The 14,893-nt window shown below is 40.6% G+C and overlaps 1 protein-coding gene across 5 annotated transcripts in view; it reads right to left on the reverse strand.

Annotated features, from left to right (window-relative positions):
* The window catches only part of sema6e (sema domain, transmembrane domain (TM), and cytoplasmic domain, (semaphorin) 6E), a 278,709-nt gene that overhangs the window by 131,938 nt on the left and 131,878 nt on the right, over positions 1-14,893 (reverse strand). For all 5 annotated transcript variants that reach the window (XM_055228148.1, XM_055228150.1, XM_055228151.1 and 2 more), the window contains one exon: positions 14,127-14,267. The gene's annotated coding sequence lies outside the window, so the exon portion shown is untranslated. The remainder of the gene's footprint in view (positions 1-14,126; positions 14,268-14,893) is intronic.

Raw genomic sequence — 14,893 nt, forward strand, 5'->3', positions numbered from 1 at the left:
TCAGCTTAATTGCGACAGGGAAAAGTATAAATCAGAGCATCACCTTGGCGGAAGCGTGCAGGGACTGATAAACAAAAGCCAACACGGAAAATGGAAATCCAGCTGCAGCTCGGATACATGTGTGCTAATGTGCAATCAGAACCGACACCACTGTAATGAGCAAACACAGGGACGCTAAAGAGAGACATTTAGTGCTGCCCTCAAAATAAACACGTAAAAGCAAGGTTACTAACATGTTTAAATCACCGGCATCTGGGTGGACTGTGCTTTAATCACAACTGAACCTGTGCTGCCAGTGCTTAAACCTGCATATAGAGGATGCATCATAGACTGTATAAACAAGTGGAGTAAGTGAGTGTGTTGTCACCCGTAACGGTCAAATCCAGTCAAATGAAGCTCGAGGCTCGCAGTTATAGTGATGAATTTAGAGGCAAGTTCCATATTTGGAATTCCGACTGTGAGTATCATAGCAACCAAAGAGCCCATCCGAAGAAAGGCTGTTGAAGGTAACGCCCCTTCCCGCCCGCACCACTGGTTTAGCAGGGAGTGGACGCTTAGCAATGCCGTCAATGAGGAGTGACCTTGGATATGTCTGTTATTAATGTTTATTCTTGATTTATGGACAAAATGGTGAAATAAAAATAGCAGGATCGAACACAGCGGGTCAATGCAAACATTTTAAGACCAAAACGACAAGGTTCACTGCAGCATTTACAGAGAGAGGGCCAACAATTTTTCAATGTAAAGTGAATTGGAGCCAGAGTTGTTGGAGCTAGAAGAGTGCCCATGATCACTTTCTATTTTGAACGCAGCGGTTAGTATGTTAGCTATGTCCATTTATATATACAGTCTATGGGACGCATTCAATTTTTCTCTTTCAAGTATGTGGACAGGCTGATAAACGCTGGGATTTAAGTAGTGAAGACTCAGATCCAAGTGCTTTTTAGGTTTAAACAAACTGGATTTCAGCATTGAAACTGGCAGCCCAAATGAGACCCGTGTGAGGTTCATTCTGCGTTCTGATTGGATACTTGGCCATACATTTTTTTTTTAAGGTTTGTGAGCAAATACTTCAATCATCGAATTTGACCATTTCACTTCATTTTTGAGTCATACAGTAACTATTCTAACTTGTCCTTGTGGAAAGAGACTTACGTAAGAAAAAAACAAAAAATGTTATGGGGCATTATGGGTAGTTAAAAAAGGTTTTCTTCCTCTAAATGGCATGTGGTTTACAGACCAGTTCCACATGTTTTAGCAGCGTGCTCCAGTGCATTTCAGTAACATCATTTATTTAAACCCTCTGCACTTTTGCTCTAGCACTCTATACCGTCAACTCTTTTTTTGTCCAAGTTTTCACCTGCAGTATTTTTTCCCCTCTCTCTCAGCTCTCTTGGCTTGTTCTTTTCCATGTTCTTGTTACAAACTGGCGTGTGTCCAACTTCTTGCAGAGTGTAATGGCGTGTAGACATGCTATATACTTCTCCATGCTCCGCGCGTGTGTGCTTGATGGAAACCAGGCCACTTCAATTAAAGCTCTACCCTGAAACTTTCCCACCAGAAGTTGATTAGGCGTTGATAAACATGAAAGAAAAAGTATCAGGTTTGTTTGAAGTGCTGGAGAAAAGAGCGGCGTCGATACAGATCTGCAGTTGGAAAGCTCGCTAGATCACAGTTGAATAACAACTCAAAAGCGCTCGATAACTGAATTATTTCTGTGCTTCTCGGGGCCAGGGTCAGATTTTTTTTTTTATAGTGTGCAAGTTTGAGAGGCAGAGATGCAAAGTAAAGACATTGTAATGTAAGCTGAAGCAATTTCCATATATGAAATTAGATACTTCATATATTAGCTCCAGTCCAGATGTATAAGCAGGTCTCAAGATCAAAATAAGTCTGGTCTGTACTGTCTGCAACTAATTATAAAGCGATTTATTACCCAACCAGGAAGTGTGTAATAGCATGCTAGTTGTTGTTAGCTTCATTGTGATGGCAAAACTCCGCTCTGGTCTGTGAGAGTCGTGAACAGTGCTCATAAACTCATTGTGGTGAATAATTAGGATGCTCAGACTGAATAAGGTAAGTGCAGAAAAACGTACCAACTTTAAACTGTTTAAATTGAAGTAGTTCTGTTTATCATGTTTTTAAGGCAGTAAAGATCAGAGAAAGCGCCTTTAACTTAGCTCAAATATTTGCTCCAGGTGTTGTCTTGTTGTAATTACACGTTACAAATCGTTTCATAAGTACAAGGATTTTTATCAAGATGGCAAAATGTTATTTTTTCAGTTTCTTCTTCTAATCTTGTTAGAGGTGCACTGTGGAACTTTTCAGGTGTTCGTTCCCCACAGAAATGATTGGGCAGCATCACCTTCTGTTTCCACAAGTTAAATGCCATACAGTTGAACATTAAGCGGAACTAGACTAGATTAAACTTTAAAATGTCATATATATACATCATTTTTACAAGCTTTCTCTTTACTTTAATCTGTGTCGAAATGTTTTAAGAAAATCTACACTTCAACATAATTTAAATCCCAATTTCTCTCACTATGTGCAGCTCTTCTAAGAATCCTCGATTCAGCTCCCCAGTTGATCCACATGCTTGGAAGGCATTGGGAATACATCACATCAGCTGATCAATATCCCGCGCGGATGAGTGAATATCAAGCAGGCGTGGGAAACTTACCCTGTCACGTTTCACGAGAGCAGAGATAAGGCTGCAATTATCAGCCCCCACCCTTCACAAACAGACCCAGAGCAGACCCAGAGCCCAAGCACACGCAAATCTCTATTCTGCCACCGCTGCAAACGCATCCAATAAGGGCATGATTCAGGACTATGACTGAGAAATTAAGTGACTACATAAGTTCAAAGGTTGTGAAGAATTTCTAAAATTTGAGGATGTTGTAATCTCAGATGGTGAGCAAGGGCCTATGTAACTTTAACCAATAAAAACCCACTGTGACACCCGTGTAACAGCCACTTCAGGCCTGGAAGGTTGTTTAAACTGGTGAGTGACATCAGTGTGTTTGGGTGAACAATATTCCATTCCCTGTTTAAAGCCACCTCTATGGGAGTGTCCCAGAGGTCCATTCTTGGGCCTCTGCTCTTCAGTATGTGTATAAATGATCTCCCTAATATGTCTACTGATGTTAAAATAATGTATGCCAATTTTAACCATGAAAGAAACAGCTTGAAGGTTATGGAAATTAGGGTTCTGTTTAACAGTACACATGAGCTCACCTGTTGTAGTTCGAGCTAAATCAATGCTTTATAGTCAGGCTGTGTTACAATAAAGCTCAGATTAAAGTTTAACTTGAGTAAGAGCGCTTCAAACAGGGCAGTACCTCCAGTTGTCATCACCATTTTCTGGCGGTTGAAGCTGTCAGCTGCAAAGTATCAGTTGTACAACTGATACTTTCTCAATCCATTTTTGCCTCTAAATATGACTAAACAGCAAGAATTTGAGAAGTTTCATGGCTAAAATGATATAAAAGTAGGTTGACAAAATGTCTGTCTCTGAGGCTTTAAAACGCCTCTGTACTCAGTATAGAACTTATATGCTGTCAAGATCAGCAGCTCCATACAAAATAACAACTCGAATGATGATGGCAGCGCCTGCGTCAACCGGAATAAGGTGAATAGACAGAAAAAAAACCAACCTATAAATATTTTCTCCCATATTCCTAATAACTACCTTACAAGCTACTACTTCACTTGAGTATTTCTAACTTCAGTTTGCCATACCAAATAATATAAAAGTTCAAAAGTTCAATCAACACTACCGACGGTACATACCTGACAGCAGAGTTACATAATCCTTCTATAAGCATCTCCACGGCTCCCTTACTGTTGGTGAACTTTAATTGGGACCCATCTCCAGTCACAGCCTAATGAGCTGTGCCGTGGAGGCCTGGCAGAAGAGTGATCTTTGCACAAAGTCCCGAGGGGTGCAGTCGAGCGGGAGCAAAGCCTCGTGGGTAAACACTCTCTCAAACCTGTCGTTCTGGAAATAGAACACAATGCCACATGTATGTTTCTGCACGGGCTCCCCATCAGCTCTGTGAGCGTCGTAAGCTCTCAGCATCCTCCTGTCTTTCCACACCTCGCTGACTGTTCGACATTCTATAGGCGTGTAGTGTTTATTGAGATGGGGGCATTGGGGGGCAGTGCGATACACTCCTTATTATAACAATCTGGCGGTAGCTGCGATAATCGATGTATTGCACATGATATCCTGTGATGTATCGCTAATTTAAAAATACACAAATACATTTTTACAACACTATTTCTTTGTTAAACCACTTTGTACATTCAATGTATGAAATATATGCTCCAAAACTTGATGAATTTGGCACCTACATTAAAAAAATACATTTAATTTCTCTAAATACACTTAATAATCAACCAAAAAATGCTCATGGTGATATTTCGATACAGCAGCCCACAATAATGATACTGTACCAAATTTATGTTGACATGTTGATACTTTAGCACACCGCTAACATCTATGACAAATTGCGTTCAAGTGTTTGCAGTCTATGGGTCCTCTTTATCTAAGGACGTTACTGCAGCCCAATACTCCACCCAGAGCCCTGAGGTCAGCTGACCAGCTCCTGCTGCTGTGCCCAAAGCCAGGCTCAAAACTAGAGGTGACAGAGCCTTTTCTGTGGCAGCAACCAGACTATGGAACAGCGCCCTCTGCCTGTCAGTTCCTCCATCCATCCATTTTCTTCCGCTTATCCGGGGCCGGGTCGCGGGGGCAGCAGTCTAAGGAGGGACTCCCAGACTTCCCTCACCCCGGACACGTCCTCCAGCTCCTCCGGGTGGGACCCCAAGGCGTTCCCAGGCCAGCCGAGAGAAATAGTCCCTCCAGCGTGTCCTGGGTCTTCCCCGGGGCCTCCTCCCGGTGGGACATGCCCATTACACCTTCCTAGGGAGGCGTCCAGGAGGCATCCTGAGCAGATGCCCGAGCCACCTCAACTGTCAGATCCTCTCACTCTTTAATGCAGTTTAAGACTAGACTGAGACTTCTCCCTGGCATTTAATTCTAGCTAGACAGGATCTCATATTGGTCTTTTATTATTGTATTGTTCCTTGCCTGTGTATCATTATCTGTATATTTGTTTTTGTTGACTTTTTATGTGAAGCACTTTTGACATCTGAAGTTGTATTTAAATGTGCTGTATAAATAAAACTGAATTGAAACTTGGACCTCTCATGAATAGTTTTGATTGAAAATTGTATCATGACAACACAAATCATGACCAAAAAAAACAACAAAATCGAGCAAAATCATTACAAAGACACAAATTAATTTCTATTTTTATCTAGCAATTTTAGCCACGTTATCTTTAGATCATCAACTCAGATCATCAAACTTTATGTTGCATTGCTGTTTAATCAGTGTCAATAATTGTGAATAACTGTACAATTCTGAGGCTTCTTTTAACGATAAATAAAATCTACTTTGGCTGGGCGTCAAATCAAAGTAGTAAACCCAAACCTAACACTTTCCTGGCTCATCAAAATGGACCTTGGTGTTCATCCGTATTACCATGGCACGGACACCTGACACACAGTGAAAGCGGCGTAGACACAACACCTCGCCATCAGCCTGATCTGCTCGCCTGTCCCTGCCACAAGCCCTCAGCCTCCTCCTGCCTTTCCATGCCTCGCTGACAGTTTGCGACTGCCGCGCCCACACGTCATTGATCCTAACAGGGATGGAAGGCTGCTCCGAGCGGCTGTCAGGGGCTGGCTGCCGTTCGGAGGGTTGGGGGAGTTGGGATCGCGCAAACCAGAGCATGTGTGGCCCGGCTGTGTGCGGAGGGAAGATCAATCCATGTCACCGTAGCCAGGCGCGACAGCCCGTCTCCTCTCCCCAGCGCCGGCTCACTCTCCCTGGGACAATTTGTCACGGAGCGTCGGAGTGTGGAGGTTTAGCATTAGCCCAGTTTTCAATGGAGCGGTGTAGTGTGGGGTCAACAGAGGCAATGCATCATAATAATCATAACAAAAGGAACTGTTTGTAAGATTTGGATATTAAATTCTGCAAACATGTCCTAACTCCATTCCCAGATATGAGGAATCAAATATAGCTTTTACTGGTAACAATTGTAATGCTAATTTATTATTTACAAAAACACTGGACGTGGTGGCCAAGTTGTTTGTTATATTTTGGCATTTGATTTTTAAGATTATTATCCAATCATAAGGAGGAATGAGCGTCACGAAGCTCTTATTTGGGTTGCCAGTTCCAATGTTGAAATCCAGCTGGTTTAAACCTAAAAAGGACTCGCTCCCTCTCTGCAGCTCAGCGAGTGAATTTAGTTAAGCCTGTCATGATAACAAGGATGATGTATTGCTACTGACACAAAACTCAAAAGGTAAGATTATCCCAGTTAAACCCTTTTCTAAATGCACACTATTGTTAACATGAGCTGCAATAAATAGCACTTTAGTTAGGAATTATAGAGTCGTAGAACTTTTCTTTTTCAATCTTCGGGGACAGGGTAAAGAGTGATTTAAATGCCATATTGTGCAACTTATAAGACGGGCTTTACGGGATTAAATCAGTCCTTTTCCCCGTCATATTGATGAATGGCAACTTTTGATTTTGTGTTATTAAAAACAGTTACAATATAATTAAAAGGATTAATTACATAACCATTAACAATATGGACAATAACTGCCTTTCAAATAAAATGTCAAATTTCTTCCTCCACCGTCTGAACTCTGCTCCAAACCACATGCTGTTACTGACCAGATAAAAGACGTATTCATTGCGAAGTTTTAATCGAATCAAGTCAAAATGTGCATTATTCTATACGACAACTGATCACATCTTTCCTACCACAGAGCCCAAGTTACAGACCCATCTTTTGGTATCACTTCGCTCCTCACATAAAGCCTTCCTCCTGCCCAGCTCCCTCTGCTTCTGTGGTGCCAATTTGCCCAGGGCAGTGGAGTGTATCTGTACCCGTCCTGGCAGAGAGCGGAGGGAAAGAGGGAGGGGTTACAAAGGCTGAGCCCGCAGGGTGAACCGGCGGGGGAGGTCACCTGGAGTTTAGCGCGGGACAAACACGGGAAATGGAATGACGGGGACAGTGATGGCAGTGAGCAGCGAGGGTGCCGCTTTGGACAAGGTGCAAATTGGAGCGATGACACTGCGGCGTGCTGGGATCATATCTGGAGCGAGGCGGAGGTCAAAGCACGAGTCGTCTCTGGAGCTTGCATTTCGATGGGTTTTATATAATCTAATATATGGTCGCGGCTGGCGTTGACACTCTTCACTTTAAACTCAAAACGGTTAATATGGAACCATGAATACACACTTTTCCAACGCTTTACAAAGATGTGAGTTTTGTCAGCGTTGTACCTCCCTGAATTCAGATGGCTGTGATTGACAGGTGGATTAGCCAATCAGGAGCATGCGTGGCTGCTTATGGAAAAAAAAAAAAAAAAAAAAACGGGTTGGGATGGTTAATATAAATAAAAATGGGGGGGGGGAAAAAGCATGTAACACTGTCCATTGTCGATTCACTAGTGTCAGTCATAATGTGAGGGACTTCGGTTGCCTTATTATGCTCATTTTCAACACGGGTTTCTATATTTTAGCTAAACAAATGACTATATATTCCCTTCTTACTGTTGGCGGGGATCAAATTGGTCAAAAATAGAGACACCTGGGACGCTTTACGATATAAAACTGGGATAAATCAATGGTTTGGGATAAATCTGCAGGGACAGGGGGGCACAGGAGTTAAAACTGGGACTGTCCTGGGTAAATGGAAACAACCTGGTCACCCTGTATCTGCTGTATATCAAGACAATAGTGGGTAAAATTCCATAACAACGTAGCAACATAGGTTTCTATTAACAAGCACGCTAAATATGCTACTGACTTAGCACACAGGTATTTGAAAATCAACCCTCCTCAGGTGTAATAGAACCAGACAGGATATATTACTTTACAGCTTAGTCTCTATATCTTTTAATATTAACTTCCATTGTGAGGCTGAGCTAACATTTCAAATAACAAATCACCACAACACGGATCACGTATACACTGAGCCAGACTCAACAAATTGCAACAATAACAACAGGGAATACTTAAATTATGCAATCAAGGCTGTGTTTGGCATAGTCTATTTAAATACTCTCTCTAATGCTAACTGCTAAAGGTGCACGGCTTTTCTGGTAGAGGAACTGTTGTCTCCATGGAGATACTACTGTGTTGCTCAGAATGTTACGCAGCATGGCATTAAACTTATTGATCTCCATAAGAACAAGCAGGTGATCCTTCCCCCAGGCCAAGATGCAAGTCAGATCTGTGGAAAAGCGACTCTGCTTATGTAAGAATGTTTTACAAAGGTTTTTTTTTTGGCAATAAAAGCACTGTTGTAATAAGGATAATAAGCGTTTTATAAATACTAACTAATAGCCAGTGATAGATGAAGTACTCATTTTTGTTACTTAAGTAAAAGTACTGATACAGAGGTAAAAAAAAGTTACTCAAGCAAAAGTATCACATGAAAAAAATGTACTTCAATAATTAAGTACCACTTAAAAAATGTACTTTAAGTGTATCAAATTAACACCTGTGTGAAATACTTTTACTTTTTAAAGTGATGAATATAGTGATCGATTTAAAAATGATACATATTTTGGTCAACAGTAACAATACAAATCAATTACTTAATTTGTCCTAGGAATTTTGTGTGTTTATTTTTGTTTGCTCAAAGCCGCAGCTTGAAATCAAAAACTTTAGTCAGGATGTTACTACGAGCATGGTAATAATAACCCCTCAAATCATATGAAAAGTACTTTTTAATGTTCAGTCCAGTTAAAAATGTAGTGGAGTAGAAAGTATCCACTGTAAAATTCACTATAGTACAGATAACAAAACAATTCTACTTAAATACAGTACTTCACTACTTGTACTTACCTTCCACCACTACCAATAGCTGTATAACTAACTTTAGTGGTTAGTTATTCAGCTATTCACCACTTTGCAACTTATATGTGTAAAGTAAAGTGTTACTAATGCAAAATTGATGAACTGTTAAGACATTACAATTTCAGTGTCCCAGTAACTCCCCCAATTCCTACTTCAAAATCCCCAACACCCTGCCCCATTTTCACAACATCGCTAGCTCACTCCGCACTCCACCGGGGAATATCTTTGTTGAGCTGAACTAATATTTAAGTTTGAAACCACTGAGCACATAAACTCCTGACCCTAGTTTCGGCTCCTGGGGGAAGTCACGTTATGTTTTATTAAACTGCAATAATAAGATGCGTGATTGTCATTCAGGCGCTGTTCGAGAGATCTACTTGTTTTGTTGTTCTTGTCACTCATACAATGTTAATCTGCCCAAAACAACGCTTAGAAAATGTACTCGAGACACATGGCGCATTGTGAGCGAGTGGGTGACATGCTATGAAAGCTATGCTAGTCTGTGTTTGGCAGTATAAAGAGCGTATTCAAGCGTGCTGATTTCACCCGCGCTGACATGGCTCTGTAAAAGGGTCGTACGCGTGGGGACCAAATGTCATTCATGGTGTTGACATGCGTGGCGTAGCATGCTAGCATCATTAGCATAGCATAGAGATCTGTGCTCCGACTGCTCGTAGTTGTCGCTCAAAACCTAAGGATAACAGATCATGATGCTAAGCTATTTTTATATCGTGCGTACTTTAAAATAACAAGGGGTGGGTTGAACTTTGAACAACGGCCAATAGGTGAGCGGGCGGCCATATTGACAAAAATTCCGATATGAAAGCCATGCCGGTCGGCCCTCCTCTTGTGTTGACAGTATAAAGTGTGTATTCGTGCGGGCTGATTTCACCCGTGCTGACATGTACGCACTGGGACTAAATGCCATTCACATTGTTGACATGCACGACTTAACATGCTAGCACCATTAGCATAACATGAGGGATTTATGCTACAACTGTTTGTGACCGTCATAACAGAATAGCAGAACATGATGCTTAGCTGCTTACTAAGGGAATCTCTTAAAAAACATGTAGAAAAACAACCCTGTAAATAATTGAAAATGTCATTATTACAAATTACAAATCATTATTATTATTAGCATCATCATCATCATCATCATCATCATCATCATTATTATTAGCATCGTCATCATCACTATTATTATTAGCATCGTCATCATTATTATTATTAGCATCGTCATCATTTCATTATTATTATTGGATATAAAGAAAACACACTTCTCTATAAAAGCTATGGTAGTCTGTGCGTGACATGGCAGCATGCCTGGAAGATAAAGGGTCATACGCTCTGGGACTAAATATCATTCAAGGTGTTGACATGCGGGACGTAGCATACGACCATCATTAGCATAACATAAGAGATTTATGCTACGACTGCTCGTAGCTGTCACTCACAGCACATGACGATAACAGATCATGCTGCTTGGCTATTTTTTATGTCACACATGGGATATTTTATTGTTTGACCCAACCCCAAGTATTATTAACTGTCTTTTTTATAGGAAAAAATCTGTGAAACCTTTACAAACATGTTCTGAAATGCATGAGATTCTTTTCATTTTAGTCTTCTCTCAAATGCTCTACTCCTGGGGTTGTTTACAATGTGCACACTGAACCGAATCCTGTCTTAAATTATCAATCAGAAATCTAATACCACTGAAAAATCGCAATTAGATTTTCTCCCCCCCCCCCAAGCCTTAAATAAAGTTGTCCCATAATGGCCAAAATTAATACCTAAATATCTTTGGGATTCTCCTGATGAGCATATTCACACAGTCCTATGGGAATCCCTCGGATATTTAGTGAAAATGCGCCTGTAGCCTTGATGCTGTGACTGAGCTTTAAGACAATAGACTTAAATTAACGACAAAAGTGAAGAAAAAAATCATTTTCAACTATTATTTGAAAGGTCACATTGCAAGTTTGAATTCCAATTTGCAGTCTCATCTATTGCAGGTGATTTTGAAAATGTCCAAAACGACCACTGCATTACAATACATTTTCTCCTTCTTCTCCCTCTTACGGAAAAGCAGCTTGCTCAAATATAATACCAGGAAGCATACAATTTGGGCATTTCAGAAAAAGATGTAACCCAACAACTGAGTTCATATTAAAAGAGGGGGTATTGTGCAAAATAATCTTTTTTGGGACCATGTTATAATGTTGCTCCCTCACGAAAAACATGGCTGAAGAGGTTTTAGAAGTCATCCATGTGTATTTTAGTAATTTAGAGATCTTTCCCGAGTACTGTTAAAAACCTCCTTAAAGTTAACAGTACGATTCTGTCCAACATCACCTCTATCCCCCGCATGGCAATTTTCCATAGATATACAAAAAGCATGATACAAAAGATACAAAAGTAGTAAACACATTTAAACCTACCAGTACCAGTACATTGGACCTTTTTGGAAAGCATTACTGGGACTTGCATAACTGAAAACGCTACAACAAAGAGCCTTAGAACTTGTTTTTCACCCTTTTTTTTTACCTCAAAAACTAAAAACAACATATCAAGCAGTGGCCACAATGAAACAGAAGAAAAACAAACATGGTGGATGAGTCATAGCATTGTGCGCAGTTATTGTTGTGTTCTGATGCACGTGTGGAGAGTGGGTGGATCCCTGTCATATTTGTGTAACACGGCCACTACTGAATATTACAGTTTAGGTTGCACAATCATGTCAAGTTAATTGCTCTAGCGTTGACAGGAAACATATTACTGTACATGGACTACGCTTACGTTCAAGGAAAGCACGGGAGCAAGATGGATCACAGTCAAACAGCAGTATTAATGCTGCCGTTTAGCAAAGACAAAGGTTTATGTAAGACGTATTATCTGCAGAGAACAAATCCATTGCACTCATGTTAAAGGTGCAGTATAGGGTCCACCAGAAAAGTAGCATAGTGAATGTTTTAGGAGGCTTATAAAACTTGCAAATCTCATTGTTAAGATTTCTAATCAAAATGTTCTGAAATGCAAGTTTGTTTGTTTTTTAGTTCATACTTTTCAGTGTCTCACGAGTACTTCGCTTAAAAAGTTATTAAACTAAATAGTAAAGTTTTTTTGACCTCCTGAGCCCCATCTGTGTCCTCATGCAAGGTAAACATGTGCAAATCAAACGTAGCTTTAACTGATTGAACTATTCTAAGGACAGTTTGTTTTTAGTTATTAAAACGTTGGATGTGATGTCTGTTTATTTAAGCTATTGGTGTTTTAGCTCTCAAGACAATTATCCAGTTAAAAACAGAATGAGCCCTGCATGAGTCTCTCTGCTCTGAATGGTCACTACCTAAACCCCAGCATCTTCAGCCAATCATAAGTCAGTGCTAGTGCAGCCGTTGCAGCTCAGTGAGTGAATTCTGGAGGTTCTGGGCTTTGACATGAGGCCTGTCCATAAACTGAGAATGAGAAAAAATATCTGCACTTTAACGCTGCACTGGCAACCCAGGTTCAGTTGTGATGTTAGCACCATTTTTAAACCACAGCAGGCGACACACAGCTCCTTTAGCCATTCCAGCCCACACTTTATGCATTCCCTGCTTTTCCTGCATTATCCTCTCTTGACTTTTGACTGACAGCCACTGATCCATGTGCCCCTGTCTGCATGTACGCACCTCCAGCCTAAAGGATCACAACACAGCACAATGGAAAGGCCAGAATGACAGGACGGTCCGGCATTAGCCCCATTTGTCAAATCGGGACAAAAACATAAGGCCCAGGGAGGGGGACAAAACCCTCTCTCGTACCATCAAAACAATGTGCTTGTGTTACGTAAAAAATTGTTTACTTGTCTGTCTGGCGCAGCTCTGATTGGAATCTATGGAGAGTCCTTGAGCCACTGGAGAGTGCCACTTGAAAATCAGCAAAGGGTTACTCAATCAGGTATAGGAGGGATATAGAAGGCCATTAGCGTACAATGACGTGGTAAAAGTAGCATTATTCTGGGGGGATATAATGGTGCATACGAGCTTTTAGTACTGAGGGGAACAATAGTTCTGTTTGCCATAATTATCACATGGCACCAACAACATAAAGTCATAAATATTCAAAATGATGGAGGTGAGCTAAATTTTTTCTAGGCTTGAGAGTGGTGACCTGGTACAACCCTCGTATTATACCGCTTGTGTAAATCCTTATAAGACATCAGACACGTTTGCTTGGCAGTAGAAACAGCTTGCGACAATAATGAAGAAAAATCAGGTATGTTTAATGTGAGGCTTTGTTCGTTTAACTTGTCCAAATTTATGGAGGTGGCATTATTCCATGGAAACATAAAGTCAATACCATACTGCAGAACGCTAAAACTTAAAGCATTTTTACCTCATTAAACAACTTGGTAAGTCCCTGAGAAGGTTAAAGATGTATTTCCGTGGTGTTTGAAGCATCAGTCGTCTCCCCTTGCCGTTTCTGTGTGAAAAATCAGCTTGCAATATGGCCAACTCCGACCCACAGTTCTCCTGGGAAACCCTGGCTCTTGCTTTTATGTTTGGCAATGGCATATGTTTTTCTATGTGATTATACTCCCTTTTTTCAATCTTGAGTTTGTTCCCTGGCATTGTATTTTTGTAAAGGAGCTGCAGGGGGAGCTCTACTGCTGAAAGTTACTTAGTTCTGCTTAACTATTTCTGTTGAGATAGTTTAAGTTTCATGCCATATGGTGTGGAGGATTATAGCCAAAAGGAACAGCATTCCCATGGAAAGAAGTAGGAGGAGGCCCACCTTCTAGCCAAGTAAGAGTCGGATTTGTGGAGATGCAAGCCTGCTCAGAGTAAAGATGTACATTTTCCTAAGGGTGTCTATGCTGTAAATTTGTTTGGGGGGTAACAAAAAGTCACATACTATGGCTTTAAACAACTTTTAGAATGTTCAGTGGATGATTATAAACTTTTTCCCGGGACTTCTACTGATAAATGATTATTTGTGGCGTGTGAGTTCTGAAAAGTGCAACATTTCTATGAAGAAATCGTGAAAATAGGCAAAACTCCTTGGTTAGTTCGGAATTGCAGTTCTTAGGCCATTCTTTTTTATCTTTAACAATCAGCCTTGCAGTTTGGACAGGGGAATAAACGAGGGCATAAACACAAATAAAAAGCTTTACACTTACAGTGCGCTGTTCTTGTATTGTCCAGCGGCGTGTCCCCTTCTCTGTACCTCACTACAGGCTGTGTATGGACCAGCAGGAGTCAGCACATGCCTTTGAGAAGAGGATCCCACCAACGCTAGCTCTGCAATGGACTTCCTCTTCCTGTGGACACATGAAAAGTGCTTGGTTAGATTGAGTTCTTTCTACCGTGAATTTATCAGGGCGCTAGACACCACTGCTAACTGTTGGCTTAAAATGACGATCATCTTGTCTTTCTGCAGAGTTTTCTGATTTACCTTCATAATTATCACTATAAATAATGACATATGATGATTATAAATGCTCATTAACTGCATAAAAATGTATTTCGGATAATGCATGTGCAGTTGAGTTACAGGTACAAAGTGGCCTTCCACAGCGACAATGGGAAACATTTGTGACAGGTAATTCTGATAATAACTGACACTAGCAAACATAACGTTAACATGGGCCAGAACCTGTTTAAATCACACATCATTTATTTGTCAAATCATAATTACTAACACATTCATTTTGCCATGCGTTGATGCATTTTGGGTAGAATTTCTGGGTGTGCTGTATTTTTGTACTTTTCTTATCAACTTTTCCACAAACTGCCAAATGACTGATGTAAAACTGATAAATATTTATGATAGGTACCTACCAAACCAAGTCATAATTAGAAAAAAAACATGAAAACCTGTCATATGCACATTAAAGGAGGGTATTACACTATGCGGTATTAATTGTCAGCACTTTTAGATCGCCAC

This window comes from Periophthalmus magnuspinnatus, chromosome 16 (assembly GCF_009829125.3).
Source record: "Periophthalmus magnuspinnatus isolate fPerMag1 chromosome 16, fPerMag1.2.pri, whole genome shotgun sequence".
NCBI lineage: Eukaryota > Metazoa > Chordata > Actinopteri > Gobiiformes > Gobiidae > Periophthalmus > Periophthalmus magnuspinnatus.